General features: G+C 45.5%; 1 pseudogene; it reads right to left on the bottom strand.

Annotated features, from left to right (window-relative positions):
* Positions 1-14,392: 14,392 nt before the first annotated feature.
* On the bottom strand, positions 14,393-15,559 carry LOC113406536 (annotated as a pseudogene).
* Positions 15,560-22,852: the final 7,293 nt, after the last annotated feature.

Raw genomic sequence — 22,852 nt, 5'->3', positions numbered from 1 at the left:
CACAGAGATGCAGATGTGCTACTCCTTCCCATCACCTGCTGTAGTGGCTGCCGCCCCACTGAGTAGGAGCCTGTGTGAGGAAGATTCCATCCCCACAAACCATGGCACACTTCTTGTGGGAAAAGCCTTATCAGCTCATCTTTGCCATTTAGGGATCTGGGGCAAAAATCTGTCTGGGGATTGGTCCTGCTTTGAGCAGGGGGTTGGACTAGATGACCTCCTGAGGTCCCTTCCAACCCTGATTTTTTTTTTTTTTAATAAAGAGAGAAGATGAGAGTTGTTTAACATCTGCCTTTTTTTGATAGATTACATTAAGACTGTATGTGCTTTAAAGGCAAACAGTTCCAACAGAATTCTGAAACTACTACATGAACTTCTATTTTTTAGGAAAATTCTTGGTGCTAATTTTGGAGTTATATGGATTTTATTCCAACCCCTTCCTCTATCAAACTCAGTATTCCCCTCTTCCCAAATTTTAAACAATATATTAGTGGGGATAGTTAGCAAACAAGTAAAAAGTGGAGGGGACTATCTGAAGAGTAGCAAAAAGCATCATAATGCTGGAGGGACTGAGTTATGAAGAAAGGTGAAAGACCTAAATATACTGCACACCATAGTCTGAAAAAGGTGAGTAAGGGCAGGCATGATAACCTACAAATATCTGAACAATAAGGATGGAGAGGAATCATTTATGGTGGGACAAGGGAGTATAACTAGAAGTAATAGTATGAAATTAAGAAAGGGAAAATTATTAGGAACACATTTCTGATAATGAGATGTAATAAGCTGTTGAATAGCCTCTCAAAGGAAGTGGTGGAAGCAACAGAACTTGGGTTATTTAAAACACTAGGAAAATGTACTCTACATACCTGCAGGGGTGGACTAGATACAAGAGACCCATCTCTAGTATTATGCCTATAGAATATAATTTTTAAGTGCATAAATCCCGAGTGATTATTTAAGGATATAATTTACTCTTGTAATTAATATCTTCTCTAAACAGCTGTATGTTTATCTGACTAGTGATTCAGGACTAGAATTATTTACCCCGGAGCTCCATCTACTGACACAAGAGTGATATAACTTGTTAGAAACAAAGAATCATGACTTTTGTACTGTTATTCTTTGGAAAGCATTTGCCCTCTAGAATACGTCATTTTAAGTAACTCCCATTGACTTCAATGGACCTTATATCAGGTCCATAATTGGTACCTTTCCACTAATCCCAAATATATTTTTCTGCAGGTTGCATCTCCATTACATTAATATTAATCATTTGCAACCATAAACTGAACCATAGGATAAACCACAAACATTTGCTGAGTGTCTAGACTAGCATTTACAATTGTACCTATTAACTTGAATTAACTGTTAGTAACTCAAATTAAAACTGGACCATAGATCTAGTGTACACGTACCCTGAACACAGACATGCTGCACCAGTGTAAAAAGTAACTTGCCCCACTGTAATTTAGCTCTGTTTCAACTCAGGGTAATCCTGAGATTCAGCAATCCATAGTGAGGGCTGTGTGCCACTATAGCCCAAAAGTGAAGGAACAGCTGCAACACTCTACTGGTACAGCTGCAAGGATGCCTTGGGGTGCTCTGCTGAGGCTATAGTGACTCATCAAGAAACTGGAGGTCTATGGATGGTGCCTGTGGCTTGCATAGGTCTCCCAACCGACACTAATGTTACACACAGTCCACTGGCAACACTGAGCATGTGACATACAGAGTCACAAAACACACCATTTTGCATGAGAGAACCATGCAATACATAAGTGCAACTTACACATCAGCAAGATGACCATGTCAGATCTCTTGTCCTGGATCCTCAGATTCTGTCCTGGATGCCAGCTGGGAGATGAGGCAGATGACCTCTGGCCTATACACCTGCAGACACATGAGGAGAGTGATATGAACATAAAAGAGGGAAATGGTGATCCTAAAGCCCACCATAAGTCTCACTTGTAAGAGGTGGTAAAACAGAAGTCTGCAGACTGCTCTTTAAAGGACACTCTTTCTATCCTCCCACTAGAGGTCTTTGATGGCTATTGATTAATAGTTATTTATAAAGTCCACCCCACACTCCTCTTCTTCTGCATTTTTAGGGCAACGCAAAGTCAAATTGTAATAACAACCCTTAAACCAGTCAGACAGGCATTTAAAAATGTAAAATTATAAGAGGTCAAAGTGAGATTGTGCTATCAGACAAGCAGGGCCGGCTCTAACTTTGTCGCCCCAGGCAAAAAAGAAGAGCGCCGCCCCGCCGTAACACCCCCCCAGCGCTGCACCGCCGACTCCCACGTCCCAGCGCCGGGCTGCCCTAACCCCCGGAGCGCCAGGCCGCCAACCTCTCCCCCTGCCCGAGCGCTGCGCCGTGCCACCCAAACTCCCGGAGCGCCGCGCCGGTCAAACCCCCGCCCCCCCCACGAGCGCCGGGCTGGGCCGTCCAAACCCCCGGAGCGCCTCCCCGGGCCGTCCAAACCCCCGCCCCCCACCCCCAGCACCTCGCTGGGCTGGCCAAACCCCCACCCCCGAACGCCTCGCCGGGCTGCCCAACCCCCTCCGAGCGCCTCGCCGGGCGCCGTGCTGGGCAAACCCCCGTCCCCCCGCGAGCGCCGCGCCTTGCTGGGCCGCCCAAACCCCCCTGAGCGCCGGGCCGCGCCTTGCTGGGCTGCCCAAACCCCCCCGAGCGCCGGGCCGCGCCGCTGAATCCCCCGCCCCCCCCCCAGTGCCGCGCCGCCGAAACACCCCCACTCGCGCTGCCCGGCCGAAACAAAACAAACAAACAAACAAAAACCCTCCAGCGTCGCCCTGCTGAACAAACAAAAAAACAAAAACAAAAAAAACCACCACACCACTGCGAGCGCCCTCGCCACCCCAACATTGGCCGCCCCTTCTAAGGTGCCGCCCCAAGCACGTGCTTGGTCGGCTGGTGCCTGGAGCCGGCCCTGCAGACAAGTCATTAGACCAAGAAGTAGTATCTTCAATAGCTTTTACTGCCCTCACTCCTTGACATAGTGCTTTTCAGACCATTTCCCAAGTTTATTGTACATTTAATTTTTTCCTTATTAATGCTTTCCTTTAATGTGTATGATGCATTACAAAGCATTAAGAGCTGATTTTACAGCTCACTAAGAACAGAAGCATCAGTAACAGATCCATCAGTGTGGGCTCTTGTTTTTTATTGAGTTTTGCTACGGTTCTGCCCCTATATAGGAAACAGCTACTTAATCCATAATGTTTTTCTAATTAATCTTTTCAGATATTACTGTCTACAAGAAAACTGCCACCAGGCGTTATGAGAGAAGCAAAACACAAACGCATGAGATAAAGAAATAAGACCCAAGCAGACCTAGCTAGATGTTTCAATGCCATAAGTGACTAGTTTGATTTGAAATTCTAGAGCTAACATCAACGTTTCAACTACTGAAAATACCTTTCAGTTTCACGTTGAGGTAATAATAGCAAAGTTTTGCAATGCATGTTAATGAACAATGAAAAACGTGGACGGCAGAGAAGTGGCTGTAAAATAGGTAAAACACTAGCTGCCAAACCAAACACAGCAAACAGCTATTAGTGCATAGCAGGGTGCTGTCATCTGGAACAACCACTTGGGCTGCTGCGCTGGAGAATCTGGCTCTGCAGATCTGTAGGGGCCTGGCTATTTTCCACAGGTTAGGCAGCTTCCCATTGCTGCCTCTGGGCTATTTGGGCTAGTGCCCCCTGCTCTTGTATTTTCAGTAGGGCTGATATGGGATCCATGACCAGGGCCGGCACCAGCGCAGCGAGCAGGTGCTTGGGGCGGCCCATGGAAGGGGGGGTGGCACGTCCGGGTCTTCGGCGGCAATTCGGCAGCGGGTCCTGAATTGTCACCGAAGAATGAAGTGACGCGATAGAGCAGCCGCCAAAGTGCCGCCGATCGCGGCTTTTTTTCCCTCCCTTCGCCGCTTGGGGTGGCAAAAAAAGCTGGAGCCGGCCCTGTCCATGACCTCCAAATCTTTGTCAGGCAAAAGAGGCCAAAGAGATCCCTGACTCAGGGAAGGCGTGCAGATGGTTCAGGCTCTAGGAAGCCTAAATCCCTGCCAGTGTTCAGCCAAGGAGGGGAAGCATATTCAGAACAGAGCCTTCTTTTCCCCTTCTGCTGCTGCTGCTTTTCAGACACAGCTGGACAAAGACTGAGTTGCCTCTAGAATCTTTGCCGGTAGAAGGGTCACTCACCAGCCGGTGCACCCCTTCTTGGCCAAGCATGGTGTAGCAGACTCTTCAGCTGTGGTACCCACCATCATGAAGCACTCCAGTCCCTACAGTAGCTTGCCCCGTCTCACAACTCAGCCCTCCAGCCAGGTCACTTGTAGTCCCTCCCCTTCTGAGGTAATACAGAGTCCAGTAAAGTAGAAGTCTAATGATTCTGTCCCAAGCCTTCAGCCCCATCCTAGGCTTGATAGTCCTTGTCCCCATTTGTGTCTGGGTGGTTATTGTTTTTTTTAACCTCCCCTTCCCAGTGTACGGAGGGGGTTCAGTAGGGGAAGCCAGGCCCTCCCTTTCCTCTGGGTTCCAGGCCAGAGACCCCATATTAAGCAGCAAGGGTCTGCTCCCATAGACTCACTGTGCTTTCCTGGGCTGCTTCCAACCTTCAGGCTCATACAGAGCCCCCTCAGGCTCCCTGACAGCATACAACCCCCTTGCAGGCTGGGGCCTCCTCCAGCTATCTGGGAGGTCTTGCCTTAAGTTCCTTTTTCTGGAAGGTTCCCTGGGAGTAGAGCTCTGTTCCTCTACATTCTCTCTCTCACTCTAAGAGACTTCTCTTTCTAGGAGCAGCCTTGTCTCTCAGCTGTTGCTGGTCAGCCACTTAGTCACATCTGGGGAGGTAACTGTTCTACCTGTTAACTCCTTGATGGCTACTACACTATAGGGTTTAAATACCCCATCATAGAGTCCCACCCCCCAATTCATTTATTCCCCCTTCCCCAGTTTATCCATGATGTACTTCCCTCCCTCAATGAATTCAGTACTCCCCCCAATATTTCAGTGTCTCCCCAAACAAATCCTATCTCTTCCCCCTGCCCAAGGACCATGTCTCACTTCTGAGGCAGTGCCTGCACATCCCACAATTCCCCTTAGCAGCAGCTCCAAGGGGAACGTTTCTCACAGGAGAAGTGGTCACCGATTGTCTCCCCTCCCGCCCAACCTGGACAAAGTAAGGGGCAGGGCAGGGAGGCACAAACCCCTGCAGAGTCCTGGGAGTGAGTGGGAGGCTGGAGCTATTCCCCTTCTCACACTACACATTCACTGGAAGCAGGTGGTAGGGGAGACTCACCCCCCCCCCCCGAGTTCTAGCTCCAGGGAAGGTGCCGGAAACACCTGGTGGGTGCCTGGGGTGCTAAGGATTATTTGGTGGGGGGGCTAATGGTGGGGGGCTCTCTCCTCACCTTACGGTTGCTCCCTTTTTACAGCTTGGCACCCTGGCTGCTGCTCTATGAAGCCTGAGAGCCGGCAGCATGTAGAACGGCTGCTGACAGGATGTAGATTGTGACTGCAGAAGTCAGAAGGGACACCCTGCATACTGGAACTAAGGCAGGGCCCTGGACTGTACGGCCAGAGCTAGCCGCAGGCAGTGGTTTCTGCTGTGGTTCTGTTAGTTTTAAAAATAATAATAATATGGATTGATCCAGGTTCTCGTTGCTTTAGTGCAGCGGTTCTCAAACTGTGGGTTGGGACCCCCAAAGTGGGTTACGACCCTGTTTTAATGGGGTTGCCAGGGCGGGCTTAGACTTGCTGGGGCCAAAGCCCAAGCCCGAGGGCTTCAGCCCTGGGTGGCAGGGCTCAGGTTACAGGCCCCCAGTCTGTGGCTGAAGCCCTTGGGCTTCAGCTTTGCCCCTAGCCTGGGCAGGTGGGGCTTTGGATTTGCCCCCCGCCCTTGGGTTGGCGAGGCTTGAGCAGGCTCAGGCTTTGGGCCCCCCTCCTGGGGTCCTGTAGTAATTTTTGTTGTCAGAAGGGGGTCGTGGTGCAGTGAAGTTTGAGAACCCCTACTTTAATGTAAAGAACAACACAGAGAGATGGAGGCAAAAACAGCAACCGCAGTGGCCCTAGGGGACGAGGAGGAGCCACAATCCCGTCCAGTGCATTGCAGTGCACACCAGGCAGGCCCAAGAGAAGGAGCAGCAGCTGCACAAGGAAGTGACATAAAAGGTTGTTAAGAAGAGGAGTCAACTCTTCATGTAGGTTTCTTTAGAATATGTTATCTAAAACTTTGCAACTAAATTTAGACATCTAAAACCATATTTAGGCATCTACGAGGCTTGGTTTTCAGAAAACACCTACATTTCTGGATGCTCAGCAGTTTTAAAATCAGGTCATTTTGATATCTAAATATGGAGTTAGATGACTAGTTTTAGGCACCCAAGTTAGAAAATTTGGCTTTTATATATACCCTGAGAACTTCCATTACCTTGTCTTTCAATTTTATGGGCACTGTAGTTATGCCTCTATCAGTCATTCAGTAGAAAAATAAATGTATGGAAGATGCATATCTATGCGCCTGATTCTCCTTTAATTTAAAATTACACTGGTACAATTCTAGTAGGCTGGATTCTGCTGTCAGTTATACTGATGTAAATCCAGAGTAACTTCAGTAAGTTCAGTGGAACTGGTCTGGACTCACATTGGTGTAATTCATAGCAGAATGACACACTATAAAACTGGTGTAAATAAGATCAGAATCAGGCCCTATATTTTAATTATTGACCAACTCAGTTGCTGTGGTTTACTTTTCTTCAAAGCTTGGGTGCTCTGTGAGTGGTGTGCTGCTACCAACTTCATTGCCAAGTTTTGTCTGAGGTAGTTGATCCATGCTTTCCACTTGGTTAAAGATTGCCTGTCCAGAGAAAGATACATTACTTTGCTTTCAGTATATATGTAGTAGTATATAGTAAGGCCTTGCATATTGTATATAATTAATAAACACAAGTGTCTGGTTCTTTCATATTTCACTTGTGTAACGAGCAAAAGACAACAGCCTGATTCTACTCTCATATTGGTGTAAATCAGGAGTAACTCGTCCAAAGACATAGAATATTAGGGCTGGACGGGATCTCAGGAGGTCATCTAGTCCACCCCCATGCTCAAAGCAGGACCAATCCCCAGACAGATTTTTACCCCAGTTCCCTAAATGGCCCTCTCAAGGATTGAGCTCACAAACCTGGGTTTAGTAGGCCAATGCTCAAACCACTGAGCTATCCAGTGGTTGATGGTGTGAGAGCACAATCAAGCCCATAATCCAACAAGTCATTTAATTTTAGTGTTTTCTCTTCTATTCAGCCATTTTCATTCCCCAAATCCAGTTATTTTTAAATTCCAGTTATATTTCTAAACAATTCATAATCTGATAGCAGCCATGTTATTATAGCACTATTATATGTATGCATAGCACAAATATACCTAGACCTTTCATAATAGAGCTCATATATAGAATTGCAAAAGTTCAAAAGCATTTCAATTTCTTATTTATTGTGGCAAAATCTAATACATTTCATTGTTAATAAAATTGTGACTTAACAAAGGAACTTTATTATGAAAATAAATCCTGCTGATAACTACGTTACCAGACATTTTGTAATTAAAGACAGAAGTATGCAGTAAAGAGAAATGTAACATATAATAAACTAGCCTGTTTCATTCATTAGCTCAACACTCCTGTTAATTTTTAGTCATTTGTACATTCTATATTAAACTGTTTAGAGATCCATTCTTATTGACTAATTTTGTATTTTTAGATCAAGACCTCCTAAATTAAGGGGACACTATCAGGCTACAAACAATGGGTTTGATTTTAATTTCACCTGTGCCTGTATAACTCTATTGACTTCAGTAGAGTTACTCGAGTTGTTTGTGATTTTCAGGAATGAGAGCAGAATCAGACCCCAAAATATTGTTAACAATTCAGTTTTCTGTGTTACTAACAATAGTTATTAAAATGGAATCATATTTTAAAATCTAATTAACTTTTCACTATTGAGATTTGCTGAGTTTTTTTGCATTCTTGCACCTTGGACTATGAAAATAGACTAATTCCACATGTGTTTAGGGTCAGTTTCTAGTGAATTGTATTTTTGCTAACTATTTCAATTGGATTTCTTTTTAATCATGGAAGCATGGTGTTTTGTAAAAGTTTGCTCTGAATTAACTTAAGTTTGCACCAAATTAGACATGATAGGCCCTGATTCTGAGGTTCCACTGGACCCGCACTCATCATAAGAATGACGGGAATAGGCCCACTTTATTCCTCCTACATTCAAAGGCTGTTTGTGGCCTCTCTGGCCCCTGGCGTTAGTTAGAGCAGCATTAGGGGAGCTATGTCAGGAGGTTGGAGAGGGCTGGAATAAAACTACTCTGGCAACTCTGTCTGGTGCATTTTATGCACTACGATAGTCCCCAAGGGCTATTTCCACTCTTTACATCATTGGAGCCATGTAAAGGGGTCACAGTAAAGCACAGAATAGAGCCCAAGGAGTTCTAGCCAGGAGCCAAGAAACCAGCCCAGTAGGAAGCCAAACAGTCAAGATGGGACAGTGGTTTTGGAGTGGGGGTGGGGGGAGAAGACTTGGTAAAAGGTAGTTGGGAAATATTTCAAAATTTGCATAGGAGGAGGAGTTCACTTCAACGTTATTTTGGGCAGCGGGGTGCTTTGTTATGTCATTGCTTCAGCTATATTAGATCTAAAATATGTATAATAACATATGATAAATACAATGAATAGCTAATTATAAGGTACCAACTATAGAACTGCTGATTTACTGAGGCAATGTTAGAATGGACATCCAAAACATAATTACAAATTCTAAAGACGGGGTTAGCGTCCGATTTAATCTCCTAATATTTAGAGAATATTTTTGATGTTAATGAAAGAGGGGTTTGTTTATATAAAATCAAGACCACTGACGAGCATAGGTATAAAACAAGAATTCTGCAGGGACAAGCACTTTTCACTTGTGTTTTAGAATGTTAATAACTGAAATTTCAGGATTAGAACATAAGCATCTTGTAAAAAGTGAATGTAATATCCTGCAAATGCTCACCACTTAACTACTTTGCCTTATAACATTGTGAGAGCTCCAAGAATTAGTTGCAGGCTTTTGTAAGCACATTTTTATCATAATAATTCAAAATCTTAGCAGAACAACGTACATGCTAAAAATACATGCACATCATAAATTGTTAGAAGGTGAGTCCGAGAAAAACATCTCCTGATTTGTTAACTTCTTTTGCCAACAGCACTGTAAACTGTACAAAAGCCAAAAGGAAGGACAGACTTTATTGTTATTGATTTCAATAACATGAATCCTCCAGGTTGTTTTCTCTTTGTTTTGGCAAGATAATCGTTCCTTTAACTATATTTTGCTACAAAATGTTTCTTGTATGTACTTCATGCTATAGTTTCTCTATACTTTTCCCGAGATATTGGCTAATTTTACAAACCAATTCTAGAGGAAATAGATTCTTTATTGTCCTTGAATGTTTTGAAGTGTGGATAAAAGAACATATAATGGGCTTCAAACAAAATCCTGCCCATCATGCTCACATAAGCAGTCTCACTCACATCAATTGGGAACATAATATCTTCTTGCCTTTATAGTTACTCTCTAGTTGTTAATCATGTTTTGTTGTGGAAGAACTGCACATTGTATAGTGTGTATGTGGATATGCATCTTCTGTTTGGCCAGATGGTCCAGGGAGGGTGGCAATAAACCCTACTAGTGAGTTACCAAAATACATGCACACGAGGGAAGAGTAATAATTTGTTGTCATGGCTTCTGGGCATTGAGTCGTTGTGGACTTCTCTATATACCTCTACCCCGATATAAGGCGACCTGATATAACACGGTAAAGCAGTGCTCCGGGGGGGAGGTGGGGGGAGGATGTGCACTCCGGCAGAGCAAAGCAAGTTCGATAGAACGTGGTTTCACCTATAACACGGTAAGATTTTTTGGCTCCCGAGGACAGCGTTATATCGAGGTAGAAGTGTATTTCCTGGATGCAGAAAACTGCTAATGTGATGTAACAAACAGTAGCTTATAAACTAAAGTGAAAGTGGCCATGCCCCACACAGTGAAATGGGAACTGTAGGGGTGCGGACTCACCCCTGTGGCGCCTCCTGCTGGTTGTCCTCAGGAATTAGCTCTCCCAGCCTTGGAGCGCCCTCTGCAGGCTGGTGATCCTACCTTGGCACTGGCCCCGTGTCCCTCCCAGGACCTTGGTGCCCCTTTATCTGGGTGCTGCCCCCTGGCAGTACCCCCACAGTTCTGGGTCTCCCCCTCCCAGGGGAACCCCCACCCACTATCCCCACTTCGTCTCAGTCTTGGCTACTGCCCAGTCTCCATCTAGTCCCCGTTCACTGGGGCAGACTGCAGTATCAGCCACTCATCACAGGCAAAGGGGTTCGGACCTGCTGCCTCTGCCTACCCATCCCTGCAACCCAGTACATAATAGGCCTTACCAGGCCTACAGCCTGGGGCTTTCCTAGGCCGGAGCTCCCCGGCTCCCTTGGCCTTTCCCCAGCCCTGCTCCACTCTAGGCACTTAGGGCAGGTCTACACTTACTTCCTGGTCTGGCCGTAAGCAATCGATCTTCTGGGATTGATTTATCGCGTCTTGTCTAGACGCGATAAATCAATCCTGGAAGTGCTCGCCGTCGACACCAGTACTCCAGCTCGGCGAGAGGAGTACCCGGCATCGACGGGGGAGCCTGCCTGCCGCGTCTGGACCCGCGGTAAGTTCGAACTAAGGTACTTCGAATTCAGCTACGTTATTAACGTAGCTGAATTTGCGTACCTTAGTTCGAAGTGGGGGGTTAGTGTGGACCAGGCCTTAGTTAAGCTCCCTGCAGCCAAGTCCTTCTCTCTCTGAATGCAGAGAGAGACTCTCTTATAGGGACCAGCTGGGCCTGATTGGGGCGTGGCCCCAGCTGTTATTGCCTTACCCAATCAGCCCAGGCTTTCCTTCCCAGCCTCAGCCCTCTCCCAGGACTGGCTTTAACCCTTTCTGGGCCAGAGCAGGTGACCACCCCGCTACAGGAACAGTGACAGTATGTAGGGTATGTCTACACAGGGTGTGATTGCCGCTAACGTAGACATATCTGGGCTAGCATTAATCTAACTAGCTTGAGTACCAGAACTGTGAAGCCATAACAACATAGGCTTCATTGTAGGCTGTACAAACCTGCCTGGAACCCTGGATAATTACTCGGGCAGCTAGAATGTCTACACTTCAGTCACACCCTGTGACTGCAGGGTAGGCATACCCATAGCAGCTGGCAGCAGTCCGAATGGTAGGTGGTATCCAAGTGCATCTAGTGCTCTGGACTGTACAGGCCCAATTCACCACTGCCTTGTACCTTGTGCAATGACATCAGTGCAAAGTGGGTGTAAATTACTACCATTCTGATTTTGGTACATTTTACATCCATTTTGCACTCAGCTTGCACTGGTGTAAATGACTACAGGTGGTGCAGGATGGGGAATCTTAATTTCATTTTAAACTTAACATATGTAAAATATAGTTACAGTTTTTAAAAACAATTTGTATTTTGACAAAAAAAAAAACCCACAAGAGAATGTTTGTGCTGAGTTTTTGAAAACATGGTCATCTTTCTCCAGCCTGTTAATCAAATGAGTAGGACTCTAAAACATTTACTGGTCAACCCACTTGATTCATGAGATTTGTGCAGTATCTCATTTACAAAACATTATAGACAACATATCAGGAGCCTAAAATATACAATTTGCTAGAATTACTGCTTAATTATAGATGCTATTTCACTTAAAAGTGAATTAGTACAGAGAAGATTGAAATGGTTTGGGACTTACATATAACTGGCTTCCAGTTTGTGTTGTGTCTCAAGGCCAGCAACAGGCTGCACACTTGGGAATTCCCAAGTTTACTATGCTATGCAGGACCCATTGGTGACAATTCAGATGCACCTTCTTTTCCCTCTTCCACTTTACTACCATCTTTGGAAAAAGATGTATAACAGCAACATGGTGAGAGGAACAAGATGAATGGAAAGTGATAGCTGCTTACATATTTGATAAGAGTTCAGTTCTCACTATTTTTAAATGAATATTTATCCCACATCTACATGGTGTCTAGTCTAACAATTACTGTGCTCCTTAAACAATTGCTAATTTCAATATAATTGCTGAGATGTCAATGAACTTTAGTTAAGCTTAGTATCATTGTAAAACTCATAAGTTTTCAGCTTCAATTGCAAAACATAAATGGGAGTTAATGTACAGTTCTTTGTGCTTCCAAAATTATGTGTATTGAAATTAGGTCGTTTTGGATCTTCTCTGACATCAAGCTAAAGATTGCTTATTCATTGCAATAAGCAGCTCTGTCATTGCTTATTCTGTACAACTGCTTACTTGATAGGTGGCATATAACAGGGGTGCTCAACCTTTTTCTTTCTGGGCCTCCCCCCCAACATGCTCTAAAAATTCCACAGCCCACCTGTGCCACAACAACTGGTTTTCTGTATATAAAATCCAGGGCCAGTGTTAGGGGGTAGCAAGCAGGGCAATTGCCTGGGACCCCATGCCACAGGAGCCCCTGTGAAGCTACATTGCTCAGGCTTTAGCTTCAGCCCCAGGTGGTGGGGCTCAGGGCCCCAGGCTTCAGCCCCACGTGGTGGGGCTTTGGCTTTCAGCCCTGGGCCCCAGCGAGTCTAACGCTGGCCCTGCTTGGCAGACTCCCAGAAACCTCCTTGCGGCCCCCCAAAGGGCCACAGATCCCTAGTTGAGAACCACTGACATATATGTTGCGATTTTTAACCCTTTTTGCATGTCAGTGAATGCAAGATGTAGAACAGCAGCTTATCGTGGGCCATTTAATGTTTTGTGTAATGTAGTATATACCATGCAAGCATTTCAAAAGGGTAAAAGTTATGTACATTTCTGGTCACACATTTCTTGGCCATGACTTGTGGCTATTTTAATTCTCCAGGAAACTGACCCAAAGCCCAGGGAAGTCAATCAGAATCTTTCAGCTGATTTCACTGGGCTTGGATTAGGCCCCAAGAACAGAACACTATATTTTTACATTTATTTAGAAGTGTTGCAGAATTTTCTTAGTTATTCCATTCAAACTGTAAATGCCCACTGCACATGACCTGTATACTACAGTTACTTTACTGTCTTACTAGAACAGCAACAATTACATAAAGATTCTATATTTCCACAGTGACTAAAACACTTTTATAAATAATGATTTCCCACAGGACAAAATGCATTTTTATTTGCTTTGTTAACTATTTAAATTTCCACATAACGTTTCTAAACATTTAATAAATAACATTCTTGGGAAAATTATGTTCAGATGTATATTATGTCTGGCATTCTTGAATAAATGAGTGACTTGCAGGCCATATCTCATATAAGTTACACCATGCCCATATCCCTTTTATTGAAGAAAACCCACAGCACATATCAATTTGATCTATGTTTAAATAAAGGTGGGTGTTTGCCACATAAGAGATAAAAATGGCACCAAATTAGGGCATATTATACTCATTCTTCTATCCCAAATTATTTATTAAAAATAAGGTACGTAAGTGAGAGATAAGCAGGATTAACTCTATTTTATGCCCAGATTTTCTAATTTGGGAGCCAGGACACCTTTGTGTAATCAACCATTAACAAATACTCCTTCAAACATCTCAGCAGTTTTATTTCAAACACACATAAATAACTATCATTAATATTCTAACCTTTACAAAATATAACATTCCGTAAACAAAATTGCAAATATGCAATTCCAATAAACAATGTAGATAAACACTTTAGTCTGGGGTTACTGTAAATTATTATATTCTGAACATATTAACATATTATTCATAGCAATTTTTAAATGTTTTGGTTCCACTAAATATTGTATATGAGTGTAAAATAAGCACCCATTTAAAATACATGTCAATTTTCTCTATAATAGGGGAATATGACTGTTGTGTTTCAAAGTTTTCAGAGTTACTATCCACGGCAAACAAAATAAACACAGGCATTAAGAGCCACATACTGATAGATTTAAGCCTTTGCAGAAATAGACCTTTAACAGAGCTGTCAAATGTAATTTCATGTCAAGACACAAAGTCCAGAGATGGGGGCATCTAAGATGATGGTTGGAACCTAAAATTGACAGAATGAACTATGTAGTGAAATGACAGTGTAACTGCAAGGTCTGTGGGAAAAGGCTAACCACTCCCATCAGTCTCTCTCTGGAGAGGTAGCTTTTTGAGATGGGAGTTGGTCCAGGACCCTGAAACAGATCCACAGAGTCGAAAATGAAACAGTACAATGCAGCAGGAACGTAGCTCACAATGCAGGATCTATGGGCTGAATTTACTTAAAGAAAAAACCCTCTTTCAGCGATGCAGGCATCTCTGGTGGTGGGGGCCGAGGGAGCCTGAAATAGACCTTGACTGAGTCATAAATGAACCACTGCAGGGCTGTCAGGGTGCCAATCATGAGGATGCGGGCAAAGAGGCCCTTCCACACGCCTATGAAGCCCAGCTTCTTGAGGACTTCCATAGCGCTGCTGCCCTTTTCCTTGTTGAGCACAGACACCACAGAGTCAGCTGGGTGGGAGACTATAGCACAGAAGATACCGGCTATATAGCCAGCAACAAAGGTGACGCCAAGCTGCTCAGGCTTGGAGCATTCACTGCGCGGCTTGGGCACCACATAGGCATAGAGGGCCTCCAAGGTACGCTCAAAACAGGCAAACTTCATCATGGTGTAGGGGATCTGGCGCATCCAGAGTGGAGCCACCCCCTTGTAGAAGGCCCACAGCCCCTCCTCAAGGTACATCTTGGGGACAGCCACCCGTAAAGTGTTGGCATAGCCTGGCTGCGTCTGGATTCGCACCTTGACTGCCTCCATGGGGGACAGAGCAATGTCAGCAAAGAACTCGGCACTGGCTGAGGCGGCCAGATAGAGGCTGGTTCGCCACAGGTAGGCTCGCTCAGGTCCCAACATGTCAGCATAGCGCAGCTTGAAGACTTCATATAAGCCAAACTTGCAGAGGCCCTGCAGGGAGTAGCCCACGCAGGTAGGGGCCCATCCTTTGGCCAGGCCACGCATCCCCTCCTCTTCCACGGTGAGAGCAAAGCCCTGCAGCATGCCCCGGTAGCGACTGGGCTCTGCCTGCATACGGCACTTCACCAGGTCCAGCGGCACCACAGCTGTGTGGGTCAGGCCGCAGCTCACCACGCCACCCAGGCCGCACATGGCCAGATACTTCACAGAACCATACTCGCAGCTGTATTCCTCCTCACCCCAGAGGGCAGGCAAGGCGGCCGCCCATAGCCGGAACCAGCGCTCAGGACGAGGGGTGGTGCTACTGTCGCTCCTCTCTGGGGCCCCTAGATCCACCTCCTCTTGGCTGCTCAGGTCACTGCGCTGAGGGAGGGCGGTGCTGCTGTCACTCCTCCCCAGGCTGCAGAGTGTGGGGAAAACGGCTGCCCACAGCCAGGCTGGATGCTGAGGGGAGGCCGGGCCGCTGCCCATCTCCCAGCTGCTCTGGGGCCTGCACCCCTCTGAGTCCCCTGGGGGCTGGGCCATCTCTGGGGTGTGGAGGGGCCCTGCTGCGGTCTCCTGTGGTGTGGGGGGGCCGCGCGTCTCTGGGGCCGTTGTCGTGGCCTCCTGCCTCAGGCTCGTTCCAACTGCCAGTGCCCTTCGGAGGCCACAGGATTCTAACCATAGAGACTCTGCCTAGAGTGTAGCCCAGCCCGGCTGCCACAAGCCTGGGTAGAGCGCCAGCACGATGGACAGGGGGACAGTGGGTCAGCAGCCACTCTAGCCATATCTCTATGGCCCTGGGTGGGTGGGGACTCATGCTCCAGGCGGCGTCAGGGAGCATAGTGTGGCAGGGGAGATGGGGAGGACAGGAGAAAACTTGAGGGCAGAAGTGGAGAGCTAGAGAGAAGCTGTGGGCAGGGGAAGAGTTGAGTGGGGGAAGGAGAGCCTGCTGGTGTCACCGAAATGGCAAACGGCGGAGACCCAAAGAGAGGGCTACAGGGAAAACGCAAGGGGAGGTGCAGGCAGAAATGGGTGGCAGAGTGAGCGAGGGGGATTTTTGTGGAAATAAAGTGATGAATATCCTGCAAATATGCAAACAAGGGTTTTCCATTAAAAAAAAAAATCTCCAAATTTGTGGGGCTCCAGCATTAACACTCTTCTACAACAGTGGGACCCAGCATCACTATGTGAGACAACTCCCAGCTGCTGTGGTCCATTTGAGATCCTAGTGTCCAGGCCCATGGAATCAGCGGGTCCCAATATGTAGCAATCCATCCTGATCTGGAGCCCCAAGTCTACAGAAATGACAGGTCCCACCGAGCCATTCCTACGTAGTCAATCACAGCCATTTTTTAACCATCACTTTGCCAACCATATCTCTTGGTCATAACTTATCATGCGGCATGTTGTGCCTTTTACATCCAATTGTACAACATCCATCAAATACACAAACTCATCTGGGGTTATTTGTATTGATTATTTCAGAACTTCAGTAAGAGCAGAAAAGCCTCACTTCACTTTGATACTCTCTTTATAGGTGTAATAGAAATCCATTCAACATTTCAAGGTTTTAATTAATGTTTTCAGGTTAAAAAATTGTTTTTTGTTTTGTTTTATAAAAAGGATGAAGAAATATATATAGAAAAACTGGCCAGAGCATTGTGTTCCCCTCACAACAGGATGGGCTAAGAATGGAGGGCCAGATCCCAGCTCTTGGCAATGCTGCTCTGGCAATTCAAAACAGTCAGGGTTCCCCGGTGTGGAGGAACCCCCACTGTTTGTACAGGGCCACTCTGTGGCTAACTCTATGCCATCCTCTTACTACCCCAGAATAGGAGGCATGTCAGAGCTATTGAAGAGGTGATGACTGGAACCCTGCTGCATTTGAGCAGTCCCTGGCTGTAAAACAGTCTCTTTTGCAGCCAGGTGTAATTTAGAGCAGCTCTGAAGCTGCCCTAAGTTTTACAGGGAGAACAATTGGTACCAAGGATCAAAGGAGCACAAAGCTGGCTAATGGTCGCTTGTGCTCCCCACCTCTTTCAGCTCTGAGCTCTGGTGTAGCTGAAGATCTGACCTGCAGAATCAGCTTTGATTTTGCTTGCCTTTATGAGAACAATTCAGACCCTTAATATTATGTAGCAGTCGATATTTATATTTAATTTCTGTTACTGTTCTTTTTTATTATTATTATTTTATTTTTTGTTTTACAGCAGGGCCAGAGGATCAAGGGCCCATTGTGCTAGGTGCTGTACAAACACAGAATAAGAGATACTCCCTACCAAGAAGCTCTTAGAATCCAATATCTTCAATGAAAGCTTCTCTGCTGTGCTTTATTTATGGGCTTGAATTCCTTACACACCCAGAACTTCACTGACTTTACTGGCAGTTTGGGTATGCCAAGAGAACGGGAGTAGATTTAGTGTGCCTCATGCCTGCCCTAGAAGAACCACTCCGGGACTCAAAGAATTTACTTATGACCATTGGTTTCTTGGTCTCTGTCCAGATGCAAATTAGAACTAATTGGTAAGGTTTTTGGTTGGTTGGTTTTGTGAGGTAGGCAGATGTTCACTAGAAATCGTGGATTGAGACCATTACACATAAATCACCAAACATCCAGCAGGAGGCCATGACTTCTGATCACTACTGACCTTGTATTTCATTTCCTGGTTTTTAATATGAATATAAATAGTCAGAGAGGAAACGAACCATGAGTATAAAAGCTTTTCACACAGATAAGTTACATTTGTGACTTAGCGCTATGCGATGTGTGAAGAGTCTGAGTGCTGCTGCTAGGCAGCTTGCTGCCCTTTCATTTCTTTCTGCTGCTGTATTGAGAGGGGGACAGGGATGGGGGAGGATGGCTTATACCACTGCCCAAAGCGCTAGTGCTTCAGAGGAGCTGGTCTTATTTTTTGCCTTGAGAGACAGCTCCACTGCTGAAGGGACAAAGCTAGAGAGGAGGATTCCTGGAGGAGTCACTGCTGTGTAGGTCAAGCTCTCCCTGTAGCAACTGGCAACCTTTTGTGACAGTTGGGTCCCACAGCTCCTGGGGTGATTGTGACATGATTTTCTATCTTTTGTATTTATTTTTTGGAGATGGTCAAACTAAACTTCTGTGATTCAAAGTCACTTTTTGCAACAGGTTCTTAGACAATAATAATAATCCAAGACCTGATTCTGTAACCATTACGCTGTGTAGCACCTTTCTCTGCAAGTAGTCCCATCCCACTGATTACAATGGGCTAAATTGTGATTTTTCAATCACATACAGAGCAGGGGATGGAGGGTAGCAAGTAGATGTATCCTCCTTGGCTTCCCTTTTGCCTCCAAGGTGATGATAATTTGCTACTGGTCCATACCAGTATCTCTCACTCACTGTTGGTCTACCACTGACCCTAGGGGAGAGGGGGCCACATTGTCAGGTGAATGCATTGTATGTTCAGTGCCGCAGTTATTTTTCTTTTTCAGTTTCCACATCATGCTCATGGACTTTGTAGCTGCAACATCCAGCCAAGGTAGCTCATCAGCACATTTCATTGTTGCAAAGATGTTCAGGAGGGAAATGAGTCTGTGATGAGAGTAGAGCCCTGATTATCCAATACAGCACTTGGGCACTTTCTCCTGAGCTGTGTTATTATTTTAAAATTTACCCCCTCCAGCAAAAAACAACACAAAAATACCCCAGCAAATGCAAATACATTGGGATGTTTCTGCTGTAGTTGTCTAGAGCAGGCATTTTATGTTGGCAACATGAAAGGGAGAAGAAAACTCCTGGGTTGGATTCATGCAGCACAGACTAGACTTGGCTGGAATCAGTTGGTGTAAAAGTGTGCTTTGTATTTAAATATAGAAAATAAACATCAGAGATGGAAAATACCCCTGATCATTAGTTAGTCCGTCCCCCTCTCAGATTGTTTCCTAGAGTCTCGGATGTGCTCTGCTTAGCTTATTATTAACTAAGTACTGAGGATGTGCTTGGTGCTCTACATGATCAGTCTGCTGCTATTTGGCCATTTTGTGTTTTTTAGCTGGTTTAATATAGAATATATCTGAAGTGCTCAAACTGGAGTGGGTAAGGGGTGGGAACAGGGCCGGCTCCAGGGTTTTGGCTGCCCCAAGCAGCCAAACAAAACAAAAAAAAAAGAAGAAGAAGCTGCGATCGCGATCCGAGCAGGAGTGAGGGACCGTCCGCCGAATTGCCACCGAACAGCTGGACGTGCCGCCCCTCTCCGAAGTGGCCGCCCCAAGCACCTGCTTGGTAAGCTGGTGCCTGGAGCCGGCCCTGGTTGGGAGGAAGACTTTGCTATAATTTCTCTCTCTCTCTCCCAAGTGTTCCTTAGGTGAAAGTCTGAGCTAGTTTCTAAATGACTTTACTTTATACTATATAAGCAATTTCAGATATTTTCAAAACTGATTCAGCTCTGAGATGGAGAGATCATCACATATCAACTTACATGCCATAAGTATGTTAAAAAAAGAACTATGTAAGTTCACGGAGGATAGGTCCATCAATAGCTATTAGCCAGGATGGTCAGGGATGGAAGCTGGGAGCGGATGACAGGAGATGGATCACTGGATGATTGCCTGTTCTGTTAATTCCCGCTGAGGCACCTGGCATTGGCCACTGTCAGAAGACAGGATACTGGGCTAGATGGACCGTTCATCTGATCCAGGATGGCTGTTCTTATGTTTTTATGTATAGAAGTACTGCACGTACAGCAGTTTCCCAGCTTGGAATCCTGCCCTCAGCAAACACATTTGATGTTCATAGTAGTCTTTCAGCTGCCTACCCACTGACCCATCTATAACCATTTCTGTGGGCCTGCTGACAAGGTGATATGACAGTTTCACTAGATAGGTGCTAAGCACAGATGAATCTAGATGGCCAGCCTGCTTGATGCCGCAAGTGCTGTTGTTTCTGCTTAACGTGCCTTTATGGCGTTTGGAGGTATTTAAATTTTATTTTGCGGTATTCTTGTCTAATGTAAGTTGACAAGAACTATAGCTGAGAGGAAGGAGAATGAGGACTCTGGATTAAAAGTGTGTTTATTTTTCAGGGCAGAAGATTGATTGTCAGGCAGTGTTTTGGAATCAGGGCTAAATCCCACCAAATGTCTAACCCATCTACATTAGGACGGCTTTGAGCACATGTCATTTCTGTGTATAATCTGAAGCTAAAAGAGTGTGATGTACCCCAAATTTGCAATTTCTCTTTATGTCAATGTCTGCTAATGTTGCCTTTCTGAAGGAATTTGTATTAAAATGTATTGGCAAGATCCTCAGCTGGTGTAAATTAGAGTAATGCCACTGAAGGCAATAGAGCTTCACACCGAGGAACTGGACCAGGATCGTTTTTATCTTGTATCAATATTTGTATATTGTAGTTATATTAAGGGGTGTAGCATGAGCACTCAAGGAACCTGGAAGATTCTTGACTGTGAAGATGCTCCAAAGCACTGAGGAGCATAAATACTGTTATTATTTATTTGTATTACCATAATGCTTAGAAGACCTATCATGGACCAGGACCTCATTGTGCTATGTGCTCCACAAAACGAAAAGATGGACCCTTCCCCAAAGAGCTTAAAATTTAAGTATAAAATGAGAGATAACTGATGGATAGAGATATACGGGAGTACATAAGAATGGACATACTGGGTCGGACCAAAGGTCCATCTAGCCCAGTATCCTGTCTTCCGACAGTGGCCAATGCCAGGTGTCCCAGAGGGAATGAACAGGTAATCATCAAGTGATCCATGCCCTGTCGCCCATTCTCAGCTTCTGGCAAACAGAGGTTAGGGAAACCATCCCCGCCCATCTTGGCTAATAGCTATTGATGAACCTATCATCCATGAACTTATCTAGTTCTTTTTTGAATCCTGTTATAGTCTTGGCCTTCACATCATCCTGTGGCAAAGAGTTCCACAGGTTGACTGTGTGTAAAGAAATACTTCCTTTACAAGGCAACAAGGAGACAGCGTTGGTCAGCATGATAGGCAGTGATCTCAGCACACTAGCAGCCTGACTATGGTCACGTTTATGTAGGCATTATGGAAAAGGAGAGTGTTAAGGAGAGATCTGAAAGATGATAATGAGGTAGCTTTATGGATGTTTACGGGGAATGTCTCCAAATCATGAGGGGCAACATGGGAGAAAGCACAAAAGTACTTGTTAAATTTTCAGACAAGTGGGCCAGGAAGCTGGCATGATTGGCCAATTGGAGGCAGCAGTTGACATCTCAATAACGACTGAGAGGTGATAAGTATGGGATAAGTTGTAAAAGATTGAAAGTGAACATAGAATCTTATGTTTGATATGCTAGAGAAGAGGGTGCCAGTGGAGGGATGCAAAGAGAGAGGTGACATGGTCAAAGCCAGGGGCTAGGAAAATGATCTTTGTAGCAGCATTCTGAATGGATATCAGTGGAGCAAGATTGCATTTGTCAAGGCCAGGGAGAAGGTTATTGCAGTAATTATGATGCGAAATGACAAGAGCCTAGAGGAGAGGTTTCGCAGTGTGAATGGATAGGAAAGGCAGTATCTTAGAGATGTAATGCAGAAAGAATAAAGTTTTAGACACAGCCTGGATGTGGGGACCTAGAGGCATCTGAGTCAAAGATGATGCCCAGGTTATAGGCTTGGGTGACAGGCAGGATGGTGATGTTGTCCACGGTGATCAAGAAAGGAGGTAGTGGAGGGGGTTTGGCAGAAAGATTACGAGCTCAGTTTTAGCTACGTTAAGCTTGAGCTGATGGCTAGACATCCACAAGAAGATGTCAGAGAAACAGACTGAGATTTTAGTTTGCAAAGAAGATAGGTCTGGAGTAGAGAGGTAGATGATTTACCCACAAAAGGAAAATCGTCCTGAATTGTAAATGTCATTGTAACGTTTGCCTTTATTCTGATACAATGCTATGATGTCTGTGCTGCATTATCTCATATTGAACTGTATCAAATATATAATGTAAAAATAATGAAAAGGGAGGTTATGTATTTAGCTAACAGCTGTAAAAAACAGATCTGATCAGTTCCTTAAAGAATTGTAAGTAATGATAACCACCAAAGAAAATCCACATTGAACCTGAATATCATGACTCATAAATAAATCATTGATTTAGTGAAAAATATCTATTTGATGAAAATTTGATGAAACACTATTGTGCTGAGAATGCCTTGCTGTTTGGCATAATCATATTTTCCTCTCCTAAAATGTTCTGCTCCCTCACCCTCAGGGCCGGCTCTGGCTTTTTGGCCGCCCCAAGCAACAAAACAAACAAAAAAAAACCTGTGGCGTGGGCGGAGCCAGGGTGCAGGGGGACTCCCTGCGCCGCAGATGTGCCCCGGCTAGCGGGGAGAGGGGGAGGGAGCGGGGGGGAGAGAGAGAGAAGGGGGGCGGCCCTGCGGCCCCGCCGCCTGCTGGAAGGGCTCTGCGCTGCTCCGGTCGGTGGGGAGGGAAGGACAAGGACTGCCCTGCCGGGCTTGCTGCAGGGCGCTCCCGTCCTCTGCGCCGCCGCCCCCTACAGGGCGGCCGGAGCGGAACACCACCAAAAAAAAAAAAAAAAAAAAAAAAGCGGCTGTGCCGCCCTAGGATTGGGCGGAATGCCGCCTCCTACAAGCTGCCCCCCCAAGCACCAGCTTGCTCGGCTGGTGCCTGGAGCCGGCCCTGCTCACCCTATATTCCATATCACATCACTTATGAAAAGAAAACCTTCACTGCAGTCAAGTAGCAACTGACCAATCAAGTGCTTGGGAACCTGAGTCTAGGGATCCCATCAGAGATGAC

This window comes from Terrapene carolina, unplaced genomic scaffold (assembly GCF_002925995.2).
Source record: "Terrapene carolina triunguis isolate 2854851 unplaced genomic scaffold, T_m_triunguis-2.0 Scaffold103, whole genome shotgun sequence".
Classification (NCBI taxonomy): Eukaryota; Metazoa; Chordata; order Testudines; family Emydidae; genus Terrapene; species Terrapene triunguis.
The sequence above is the reverse complement of the archived record's forward strand: the minus strand, read 5'-3'. Positions and strand labels throughout refer to the sequence as shown.